Source organism: Lissotriton vulgaris, chromosome 11 (genome assembly GCF_964263255.1).
Source record: "Lissotriton vulgaris chromosome 11, aLisVul1.2, whole genome shotgun sequence".
Lineage (NCBI taxonomy): Eukaryota > Metazoa > Chordata > Amphibia > Caudata > Salamandridae > Lissotriton > Lissotriton vulgaris.
Window position 1 is genome coordinate 844279698 of NC_141699.1, and position 12177 is coordinate 844291874.

Consider the following 12177-nt stretch of genomic DNA (forward strand, 5'->3'; position numbering starts at 1 on the left):
GTCTGTTTGCGGGTGAGTTTCGTGGTCTGGGAGCACTGCTGGGACACTCTAATCTTGATTGCATTTGCTTTTCAGGAAATCCGTCGTGCCAACCCCGACTTATGGCCTAGCTACGCAGCGCGTTTGGACCGAAGGCCCAGAAATATTGCAAGTATGAGATTTTGCTTTTGGCCTGTTTGGGGGTGTTACGCTTCTTGGCGGGTGGGTTGCCGGGTCTTGGGGCATTCCTGGGAAGGTCTAATACCGGGTAGAAGTGGTTGGGACAAAATCCGCGCGGAAAAGCCTTTAGTTTTGGTACTTTTTGTAACTTAGGGTTCGTTAGGGTTAGCCCTAGCAGCAGGATTGCATGTGTTTCGGGGTGTTCTAGATTTTTCAAACTGAGTTCTGGGGTCTTAGAGCACTCGTGAGAATGTGTAATTTTGGTTGCAAGTCATTTGAAGAAAATCCATGGTGGGAAAGGGGGGATTTGGCATAGTTAAAGAAAGCCTTTGCCACTATTCTTAACTTAGGGTTCGTTAGGGTTAGCAGTATTTCTATTGCATGTGTTTGAGTGGGGGGGATTTCGAGTCTTGGAGCGATGCTGGCTATGGCTACTTTTGCTTGGTTGCTTGCAAGTGGTTTGAATGCAATCCACGGTGGGTAATGGGTAATTAGGGTACTTCGGCCTACTTTTACTTTCAAAGTAAGTTTTGTCACCAGTTTTCTGCTAGGCCTCGTTTTTTGAGATTTGATTGGGGGTCTTCTACATTTTTGCGACTGGCTTTAGTAAGGGTCTGGGTGGGAGCACTGCTAGGAAGATCTAATTTTGTTCTAAAACACAGTTTACAGTACACCTAGCTTGAGGGGCAAGATCCGATACATTAATTTGCCCATACTTATTTATCCTTCAAAAGGTGACTCAGAGTACGCACTTTCAAAAACATTGTACTGTCTACTAGGAAAAACAAATTGTGACTTTTTGCACTCCACAGCCTACATACCTTATATTTATTTATCAGTGGTGTTGTAATATTATATCACTTCCTGTTTTTCGTTGAATAATTACAGGCCGGGTTTCAGTCTCTGCAATGGGGAAAAAAGGATGGAGTCAGGCTTCACAGTAGCGAGCCACAATTCAGCATCAGGCAGGCAGTGGACAGGGTGTCTTCTGGTGACCAACATCGATGGACGAAGCGTCGGCTGCAATGGAGGAGTGCCGCTAATAGGAGGATTTTTTTTCTGCGGGCAACTTACTTACCACTTCCAACAGGACCACTACAACCACATAGATACAGTATCCCTTGCCTTTTTCTCTGACTGTGACTGCATTTCTTGGCTCTCTCTCTGCTTCTACATTGATCCCTTAACACATCACTTAGTCCACTCCACTATCACATCTGCACCACACATAGTCATTTGTAAGTGCTCCTACGTAATTCGCAAGTCGCAGCACGCCCCAGGCCGTAGAGGACTGGGATGGCCCCAATGATGAAGCATGTCACCAAGGGGCAACCCTGGTGAGTGAGGGGACACCTAGAAAAAAAGCAATTTCTCCTTTTCTATCTACTATACCTTCTGTCAGGTTACGCAGCCCCTAAGCGCCTACCGTACTATGAAACTACATTTCCCATGAGTAGGCGGGAGACTTGCAGACTATTTAGTGAGACTATATGAGAGTACCCTTGTATGTTAGGACAGCACTTCACTGATGCCTGTCTTGTCTTCTGTTACAGGTATCCTTTCCCTGCTGACCCTACCTTTACCCATCCCACATTTTTTATTTTAGTTTGTTATTTTTCTCCCCCGCCTAATGCCTCGAACACCCTGTGTTTACACTTCTGGGTGTTGGTGACATTTGGAGGTGGAACCATATTTGCATCGACTGGATCACGGGGAGTAAACCTGACACCTTCCAGACCAACCCCATTGAGTGTTGTTGTGAATGGATTTATAGTGACCAGCAAGGCTCTCAGGTATCTGGCTACAGAGACCTTATGTTGAATATAGTTATCAATATTTCCACCCACGCCCTGTACTGTCGCATTCTTTCTTCCACAGTTGTCGAAAGTACTAATTACTTTTAACTGACATGCATGCAGTTACAGTAGTGTATGCACTTTCAAAGATTGATGGATAGGTTTGTACCCAAAGATTTGTTTATGTTCACAATTGTTCGTCCATGCTGTGCTACTTTTTCTTGTCTCCCAAAACCTTTCCCAAAAACCCCCGTACCCATCCATTTTTCAAACCCTAACCCTCTTCCCCCGGGCTGTGTGGTTTTGATTGATGTGTGACTAAATTACAGCAATAAATCCACACACTTGCTGGGGAGGATAAGGTGATAGCAACAGGCTGGTGAAGAAATCCGAGGATATATTCTTACTCTGCTTGACAAAGACCCATGGCTAATGTCAAAGAACTTCAACCGAATTAGTTATACTTTAACATTTGTTAGGCTACAACGTGGCACTGTTCTAGTGTACTTCTGTCACCTGCTATATTCTGTATTGTACCTTTGTATTGCTCAGGAGGACAAACCAGATTTCATTTTCTTTTTTTCATAGGCAAGCAACTGCCACTGTGTCACACCACTAGTACCACCGCTATGAGGAAATTTTATCCGCCCAGGATTGCCAACCTTATTTGCTGTTTCCCGTGGAGCCAGCCCTGGGCCTAGCCCTACTTGCAAACAGAAATTACAGGTAAGATAGGCGTTTGGTTGGAGGTAGTATAATGGAGTATTAGGAGAGACGAGAGATTTGATTGACGGTAGTACTACTAAAGTCCTAGGACTATTCAGGAAAACAAACTTACTGTTATGTTAAACCCCCACCCACCAGACTCAAAAGCAGTAAAAAACAGGTATGGTCAGATAAAGTTTCAAAAAGTATATTTTTATAGCCCTAACAAAAGAATCTCCCGCAAGACCCTCCCTAACCCCAACGATTGTCCTTCAAAAGTCCCCAAAAATCACAACTCCCAATTCCCACCCCCCAAAAGTCTCTAACAAAGGGGCAAGGGACACTATGGCAGGGTGCTGTTGGAATTAGCAGCCAGGGCATCATGCTCCTTGCGGAGGGTGGCAAGTTCGAAGCGGAGGCCCTCCACCACGTTCTTATAATTATGGACCTCCTGCTCCAGGTAGGACAGTCTGAGGGATAAGCGGCGCCGGTGTGCCTTGCAAATCCTGTTAGGGGCAGCTGCTTTCTTTGCTGCTGGGCGGTGGCGTTTGGCTTTGGTAGCCCGGCTCCGTACCGCTGGAGCACTGCGCTGGCTGGCAGCCCGCACGGAGGAGGAGGCAGCTGTCCCAGTGGACGTTGTTGTTGTTCCAGACTGCGTCTCCTCCTCCTCCAGGGCCACCAGCCGCCGATATTCAGCAACAGTGGCATCCAGCCTCCGTTGCCGGGCCATTCGAGCCAGCTCCTTCCTCCTTGATGGTGTCTTGGATTTGGAAGGAGCAACTACATGAAAAAAGAAAGACATAGTCTGTAACCAATGCTCCTTAAGATTAACACAAAATGATTGAGCAGAAAGTTGTCACAGTACAAGTAGCAAATTGAAAGCACAGTGCATAACTATTGAGGACAGTATCTATGTAACCTCCGACTTCTTCATCCTTGCTCTAACATTAGTGGGAGTTTAAGGAACAAATTCTACGAGCACTATGGACTTCTATTACAGTCGACTATGACAGTACACCACTCTTATTCTTCTTCTTCTCTCTTGTTTAGGAAAATTGGTACGTTATCTTATGCAAGCCGGCATAATGCCAGCGCAGTGAACTTGCACCCGAGAAAAACAGACGCACACCATGGTGAGTGAGACAGACTTGCGTTACTGTACCGGTCCAGTACATGCAGGTGGTGAAGCTCTTACTTTTCTATTACGGGTGGCACTGAGAATACTCTGTTAAAAGGGCTACTGCTTAATTAATTTAGCTTTCACCCTACAGTGCAAATGAGTATTAGAAAAGGAAAATGAAGAAGCTAAATTATCTGATTATCTATCACTTCACATGGGATGTATTTGATGACATATGGGATGACTTTAGGTGCTTTGCTTATTATTGAGTGAACAGTGATACCCCCACACATGAATGACGTACTACTACTAAACTAAAGTTATTAAGGGAGGTAGGGAGTGCCCACCGTAATAACTGGATATATGCTGTGCTTGCAGTTGCAATACAAACTACTGCTACTATTCATGGTAGTCTTTGGACAACGTTACAACTTCTTTTCCTTGCCTTTCCTACACTGGAACGGACGTGCGGGTGCGGTGTTACATGCTCTTCAAAGTAACACTTAGTTCATCCAGTGACCGTCTACTCTCTCTAGATTCACATATGCTATCTAAGAGTCAGATAGTACCATGAATGATCCAGGCATCCATCCATTCAAAGTATATTGCACACATACAGTTTCTGTCTCACCCACCCAGGCTGTTCTCCTTCCACCCATCCTTGCTTCATCATTCACCCAGCCATGCACCATACCATTTTCTTACCTTCCCAGCCACCTCGGGGACCAAGCAAACACATATCATTCTTCTTTGCCAGTCATCATTACATTTCTCGTGCTTCCACACTTACTTACACCCTTCTTTCGCTTTTCGTTCATCCCATCCATCAAGTTCACCTCAGATCTGATTGGGATTCTTCTCGCCAAAAACTTCACAGCTAAGTCGAAGTACATTTAGAGGAGGCTACTACCTGCTTTTTTTATAATACACCCGTGCAGAAAGCACACTCTGCAGTCTTCAATCTCAATGACTAAGGAATGTATAGCTTACCTCTGCCCGCCACCACCGTGTGAACCCTCACAGGCATGTCCTTTTCCGGCACTTGCACCGCCTCCTCCCCAGAGTTGTCCTCCTCGTCCAATGCCACCACCTCCGCGCTGGCCCCGTCTCCAGATGTTCCACCTACAAAGTACATTTAATAATGTTAGAATACACCACTCACTACTATATAATATTTGGTCTAGGAGGAAGAAAGAAATGTGAAAAAAAGTGTACAATTTAATAATTTTTGACTGTGTACTCTAGAGTAAAAATGTCCCTTTTTCCAGGGAAGGCTGTTGTCTTGCTGCACTTTTTGGCACAACTGATGAATGTTTGCTTTTTACTTTTTAACACGCACCACTTTTTCTCCTAACAGACAGAACCTTGACTTCTAAGAACACGAGCAGGATCAAGTTCAAACCAGGTGAGAGCTCGGCTCGACCACAAGAAATGTGTCCAATTAATCGTCAGCACTAAGCACTTTTCCATTTTCAGTTACACGTTCACTTTTATGACAAACTTGAATTTAATAAATGTGTTTACTTTTAATAAAGCTTTTAAACTTAAATAGACTCTGTGGTTTTTGGTCCTCCAGACTAGAGTGGATGAGCTAAAGGTTTTCGAATTTTTGCAAGCATGAGTCCGTGCCTCTGCCATCGGTGACTTTGGGAGCTAAATGACTCTGCCACACTATCTAGTCAGTAAGGAGATTGGGGGTTCAACTACAAAGTCTGTTATCACTGAGGTATGTGGAAAGTCTAACAGTTACAGCACCTATTATAATTGATAAGCTAAGCGATGCATTATTTAGTGTCCATAGTTCTGTTTGTGCAGATTTGTCCCTGCAACAGTAGTAGAATGGATTGTCCTATCCAAACCAAAAGTAAAGTAGTATCTTATTATTTCTTGGTGGTGGTCATTCACCTTTTTATTGTTGGCAATGGTCAAAGCATAAACATTTAGAATACTTGAAAAGACATTATGGACAATCCCAGAGGACTACACTCAGTGCATAGAGCTATTGCTGACTAGAATGGGAGTCCAATGGAAATGCCAAATGTGCAATCTTAGTTAGCTACACAGACAGACTAATAAGAATAATCTAGTAATACCACACGGAGTCATAGGGATAAGAATTTAGATCCTGTCTACAAGAAGATCAAAGACGATTTAGAAAAAATCGAATGAGGAACGCTAGGAAAAAATAAGTACTCTATATTAAAATTAAAACTTACTGGGGCCAGCAAAGGAGCCCTCGACTGCCCGGTCCTGGCCTGCATCGACAACAGCACCCTCCTCCTCCTCCTGTGTCCTCCTCTTGCCCCTGGGGGAAGCTGATGTACAACATGAAAGAAAGAAAAACAGAAAACATGGATGATATTTATTTCTCAACCAAATCAAACATTTAAAAAAGAACTAACAAAGTAACAAAATATTTTTGCGAAATAGCAAATAGGGAACGACTCCACGGGATATATTATTGACCAATCTCATGTGGTCGACTACGTCATTACTTTAGTATTGCTTGATTTGCGGACCGTCGAATTGGAAACTACCCTATGTAACTCACTAAACAAAGTACTAAAAAGGTTTGCCTAGGATTGGCAGGCAGCAGTCCGCAGCACGCAAAGTGACAGCCAAAGTCCATCGTGATTGAAGATCAGCGACAACACTAAAGTTTCCTACTACATTCACCAGTCATTAAAATACTCAAACTATTAATCCACCACCACTATTTCTTCTTATCGCCATGTGTACAAAGGAAGGACTGGACTTGAGTCTGTAGGGGCTGATTTATAAGGCCCTTGCGGCTCTTTTGCTCCATTGTTGCGTGACTTTTGTGACGCAGCGACAGCACAAAAGAGGCGCAATGGTGCGGCGTATATTAACAACGTGACGCATCTGGGAGATGCATCACGTTGTAAAGCCCTGCGCCAATAGGGGTGTTCCGGCGCAAGCGAGGGCGTTCCTGCGCAGGAACGCATCCTAAAAGTGGCTGAGGGAAATCTACAAGATTTCAATCAGTCACTTTGAGGACAATGATGCGTGACTCAAACCCTGCGCCTGCTTGAAGCAGACGTACGGCTTGACGCAGCATTGGGGAGATAGGGCACCCCAGAGAATTGATGGAGCTGCACCATCGTTGCGACGCAACTCCAGCAATGCGCCACCTTTACGGCACAGATGCGTAACGCTTTGGTGACGTTTTGGGCCCATGGCGCGCCGCATTGTAATACGGCGCACCATGGGTGATGGTGGCGTGACGCACAATTACTGGCGCATCCCTGCAACTTTGCAGGGATGCGCCGGTAATTAAAAATCTGAACCTTAGTGTGTAGCATTGCGCAGTTCTTTCAACTACACTCATACATAATTTCACAGGCCAATGAAATGAACACAAAATCTAAAACAAATAAGCATAGTAGCAACACTACTGAGAAGGAGAGCAGTGTACCTGAAATGCACAGAAGATTTTGAAATAAAATGTACCTACAATGTAATGAGCAGCATTATTGCTCTTGGTAAAAAACAAAAATTTGCAATATAATAACACAGCAGGAGAAAACATAGTAGTAAAGACATAGCTACTACTACTCACCAAGCCCGGGGATCTCAAGGCCAAGGAGGTCGAGCAGATCTCGCTCACGGGTCAGGACATCCGTCCAGCGGTGGGTGGCCTGGTTGTAGGTGTGCCAGACCCGAGAGTGGTGGTAAATGGCCTGGCACACCTTCTCCCACCGCTTCCGGCGCTCCCCGGCCCCGTACCCGGCACTGATCTTGCCGCCTCCCATGATGGTCCTGGGGAGGCGGCGCTGAACATAAAAAATGAGTTGGGCCACCTCCTCCGGGGTAAAGATCTCCCGTGGCATCACTAGCTCCCCCCTCAAACGCCCGCACGGGAGCCGGACACGGGGTGCGGGACCCTTCCCCTCGTCGGGATGCTTCCCGGCTCCCTTCACCATGGTCTGGGCGGAAAGGAATAAAGAAAATAGAATAGGGAAGAGAAGAAAAGAAAAGAGTTTACAAAAGTAGTTTAAAATTAACCAAAAGTAGCAGTAAACACAAAAATATAGGGCTAGAAAAATAGAGGGATAGATAATAAGTAAAATAGATTAAAAAAAACTTCAAACAAGCAAAGGATGGCAGAGATTGACAGAGGATACAAAGACCATGCCCAGAACCATAGCAATGAATGAGAAACAAGATGGCCGCGCCCGTTCACGACCGCGCGGGTAAGTTCGCGCGAGATTTTCCTTGCGAACACGCGCGAGACTGTACTGGCAAACCGCGGACTTTGCGAGATTACACTTCGCGCCCGGAAACGGAAATACGTCAGGCAAACAAGATGGCTGCGCCCTTGAACGACCGCGAGGGTAACTTCGCGTCTTGCGCTACGAGCGGCTCGCAAAAACGCACAAAACCTTGCCAACTAACACGCCGCAAAAAAAACAAATTGCATATTCGCACGAATTTGCGGCTTCCGAATCCGATCTTGCGCGTGTTCGCACCCCGCGAACCCCGCGAAATTGCAGAAAAACGAGTTTTTCAAAAGTGAAAGCACTCGGCAGGGGCAAGAGTTCAAACTCATCATTAGTAACAATTCCCGGTAGTGCTTCCTGACTGGGGCCCCTCCAGAATTCAGTTGCTAGTTGCAACAATTGTATGACCCTGCTCTGACCCTCACAGCAGGCTCATACAATAGCTACAAGTAGGCCACAAAGAAGGTCCTGGGGAAAAAAAATGCACTGCAACAGAAAGCAAAATTACAGATAAGGAAGCAGGTGCCAGACTGGAATTTTAAAACAGTGACACATTAATAAACTAACCCCAAATTAATTCATCTGAGTTGAAGCAGGGATGGTGTGCTTGCTTTTCCCCCCCATAATCTACAGTAATGATGAACCAGAGGGTGGCATTGATGTAACAGAGGGTTGCAGTGGTGAAACAGAGGGTGCTGGGAACCTGTGATGATGAACCAGACGTAGAAACAACATAATTCGCGACCGTTGCGCGACGAAATGTAAGTTCGCAATTGCGAACTGGTACGAAACCCTCGCGAACTGGCAGAAATCCTTGCGAACACAAAAAAAAAAAAAATCCGCAAATTCGCAAGAATTCGCGGATTTTGCGGATTGCGAGTTCGCAAATCCGCAAATTCGCGAACGCGAGATCCGCAAAATTCGCCAATGCTTACTTGGGAGACTGTATGTCAGAATTTTTTAATGAAATTGAAGAGGGTTTGAGAAGTCACTCAAAATGTGCCCTAATTTTTCTTTCTGCAGCACTAATCATAATTCATATGGCAAAATATACACCCTCATTTTGTTCCTTTTTAAATTAAATGTTTTAAGAGTTACCACTTTATTCCAATCAAGATGGCTTCAGGTGTGCCATACCTTTGTAATAAGTAGGACTGTTAGCGCTCTAGTTGTTCTTTAGAACACTCTGGGACATTCTGTCATTGGGCTATACTTGGGCTACATCTGGGTGATATTTGGGCTACATTTGGGCTCTTTTGTCTCTGGTGGCCATTTTGGGAGACTGCATGTCAGAATTTTTTAATGAAATAGAAGAGGATTTGAAAAGTCACTCAAAATGTGCCCTAATTTTTCTTTCTGCAGCACTAATAATACCTTCTATTGCATAATATACCCCCTCATTTTGTTCCTTTTTAAATTAAATGTTTTAAGAGTTACCACTTTATTCCCATCACAATGGCTCCAGGTGTGCTATACCTTTGTAATAAGTAGGACTGTTAGCGCTCTAGTTGTTCTTTAGAACACTCTGGGACATTCTGTCATTGGGCTATACTTGGGCTACATCTGGGTGATATTTGGGCTACATTTGGGCTCTTTTGTCTCTGGTGGCCATTTTGGGAGACTGCATGTCAGAATGTTTTAATGAAATAGAAAAGGATTTGAGAAGTCACTCAAAATGTGCCCTAATTTTTCATTCTGCAGCACTAATCATACTTTCTATGGCAAAATATACCCCCTCATGTTGTTTCTTTTTAAATTAAATGTTTTAAGAGTTACCACTTTATTCCAATCAAGATGGCTTCAGGTGTGCCATACCTTTGTAATAAGTAGGACTGTTAGCGCTCTAGTTGTTCTTTAGAACACTCGGGGACATTCTGTCATTGGGCTATACTTGGGCTACATCTGGGTGATATTTGGGCTACATTTGGGCTCTTTTGTGTCTGGCGTCCATTTTGGGAGACTGCATGTCAGAATGTTTTAATGAAATAGAAAAGGATTTGAGAAGTCACTCAAAATGTGCCCTAATTTTTCATTCTGCAGCACTAATCATACTTTCTATGGCAAAATATACCCCCTCATGTTGTTTCTTTTTAAATTAAATGTTTTAAGAGTTACCACTTTATTCCAATCAAGATGGCTTCAGGTGTGCCATACCTTTGTAATAAGTAGGACTGTTAGCGCTCTAGTTGTTCTTTAGAACACTCTAGGAGGCTGCAGTAGAGCACAAAGGAATCAACTGACAGTCTCTGTCCTTGTTGGATGTACATGTTTTACTGAGAATGTCAGACTTCATTTTCACATGACTGAGAAAGATAATGTGAATTTACAGAAAATATGCTTTCAGTTTAGCTTATAGATCCCCTTCCAAACCACTGTGGGAAAATCATGAGATATTAGTTTTCTTTCAAACAATATTCATGATATCACAGCAGAAGGTTTTTTCACATGGTAAAATCACCTTAGAACCCACCACAATTCCTAAAACGAGTATGGTACCATCAACAAATGATTTATAATGTAACTAAAGTCCTAAAACCCTCTATTAACTACAATGCTTTTTAATGAGGTGCTATCATGTATATTGGTCCCAAGATGGCTGCCAACACTTCTTGGATGAAGTTCTGACAGCCAATCAGATCAGATGTGTGGTTAGGCTCCGCCCAGATATATATCTTTTTTTGAACCTAAATTACTCAAAATCCACTGGAGCACATATATTGAGACCTAGCAAAGGCACATCGGGCTAACAGTCCCTACAATTTTGCCAAGTTTCGTGCAAATCCATTCAGCCGTTCGAGCTAGAAGTGAGGCCAACCGCCCTATGGAAATTAACATGGGAAAAACGCATTTGGGACCCCCCTTTTTTCTCGGCCCCCCCTTGATGAAACCCCCCCAAATTGTCAGGTGCTGCTCAGAAACAAAATGTTCCATTTTCCTGAAAATTTCAGCCAATTCCGTCCACAAACGCCAAAGTTATTAGACATAGAATTTTCAAAAATCCCATAGAGAAAAAATCCTAACTATATATACCTACTGGCGACCGCCAGTAGGTAATATATATATATATTCACTGAAAAAACCATAGGTTATAGACCATATATAGTTAGGAATTAGCATTTACAAAACCTTGAAAATTCACTGAAAAAACCATAGGTTATAGACCATATATAGTTAGGAATTAGCATTTACAAAACCTTATTTTACTCACACAAAACCATTGAAATTCGCATATATAGTTAGTTGCACTAACTATATATCGCGCACCCGCAATCCACTGCTGATCATGTCACATATTACATCATTCATGACATGGTCAGTGACATCACTGATGACATCACTGATGACATCTCAAATGACATCACTGATGACATCTCAAATGACATCACTGATGACATCACTGATGACATCTTAAATGACATCACTGATGACATCTCAAATTACATCACTGATGACATCACTGATGACATCTCATTTGACATTACTGATCACATCACTGATGACATCATTCATGTGATAATACGATGAACCTCTTCAGACTCTAATATAACCTTAGATACACTCAGTGTAAACAGACACTCACAGACTGTCACTCATCCATGGAGTTACTCACACACCTAGTCAGTCATGCAAAGAATCAATCACACCTCCATTTCCTCAACTATACCGTTATACACACCTTACTTATTCAAACATATACTAACACATATTTACTCTCTTATACAGTCCCTGATACAAGTTCACAATGATCCATACAGCCACTCACACATTCACTGGCTCTTATGCACAGTTATTTATATATGTCAACTCTCACATGTGTTTTACATATGTACTTACTTTGACATGTAGCACTGAGATATCCATTCACTCACCAATACACTCATGCACACAGTCAACCGCCCATACAGCTGTTTCCACATGCACTTTTGAACCCATACATCTAGTGAATCAACTGCTCACACATCTATGCACAGAGTCATACACCTCCCAGCCACCCACACACACACTCAGTATCCTATACAAATACTTGGGCAACCAATCAATAACCCATATAGTTACTCATATAGCTACTGATCAACACATGCAGCAGTTTACAGAACAACAGACATAATGATGCACAAATTAAGACAGTTTAGTCACTAACCCATGCACTCAGTTA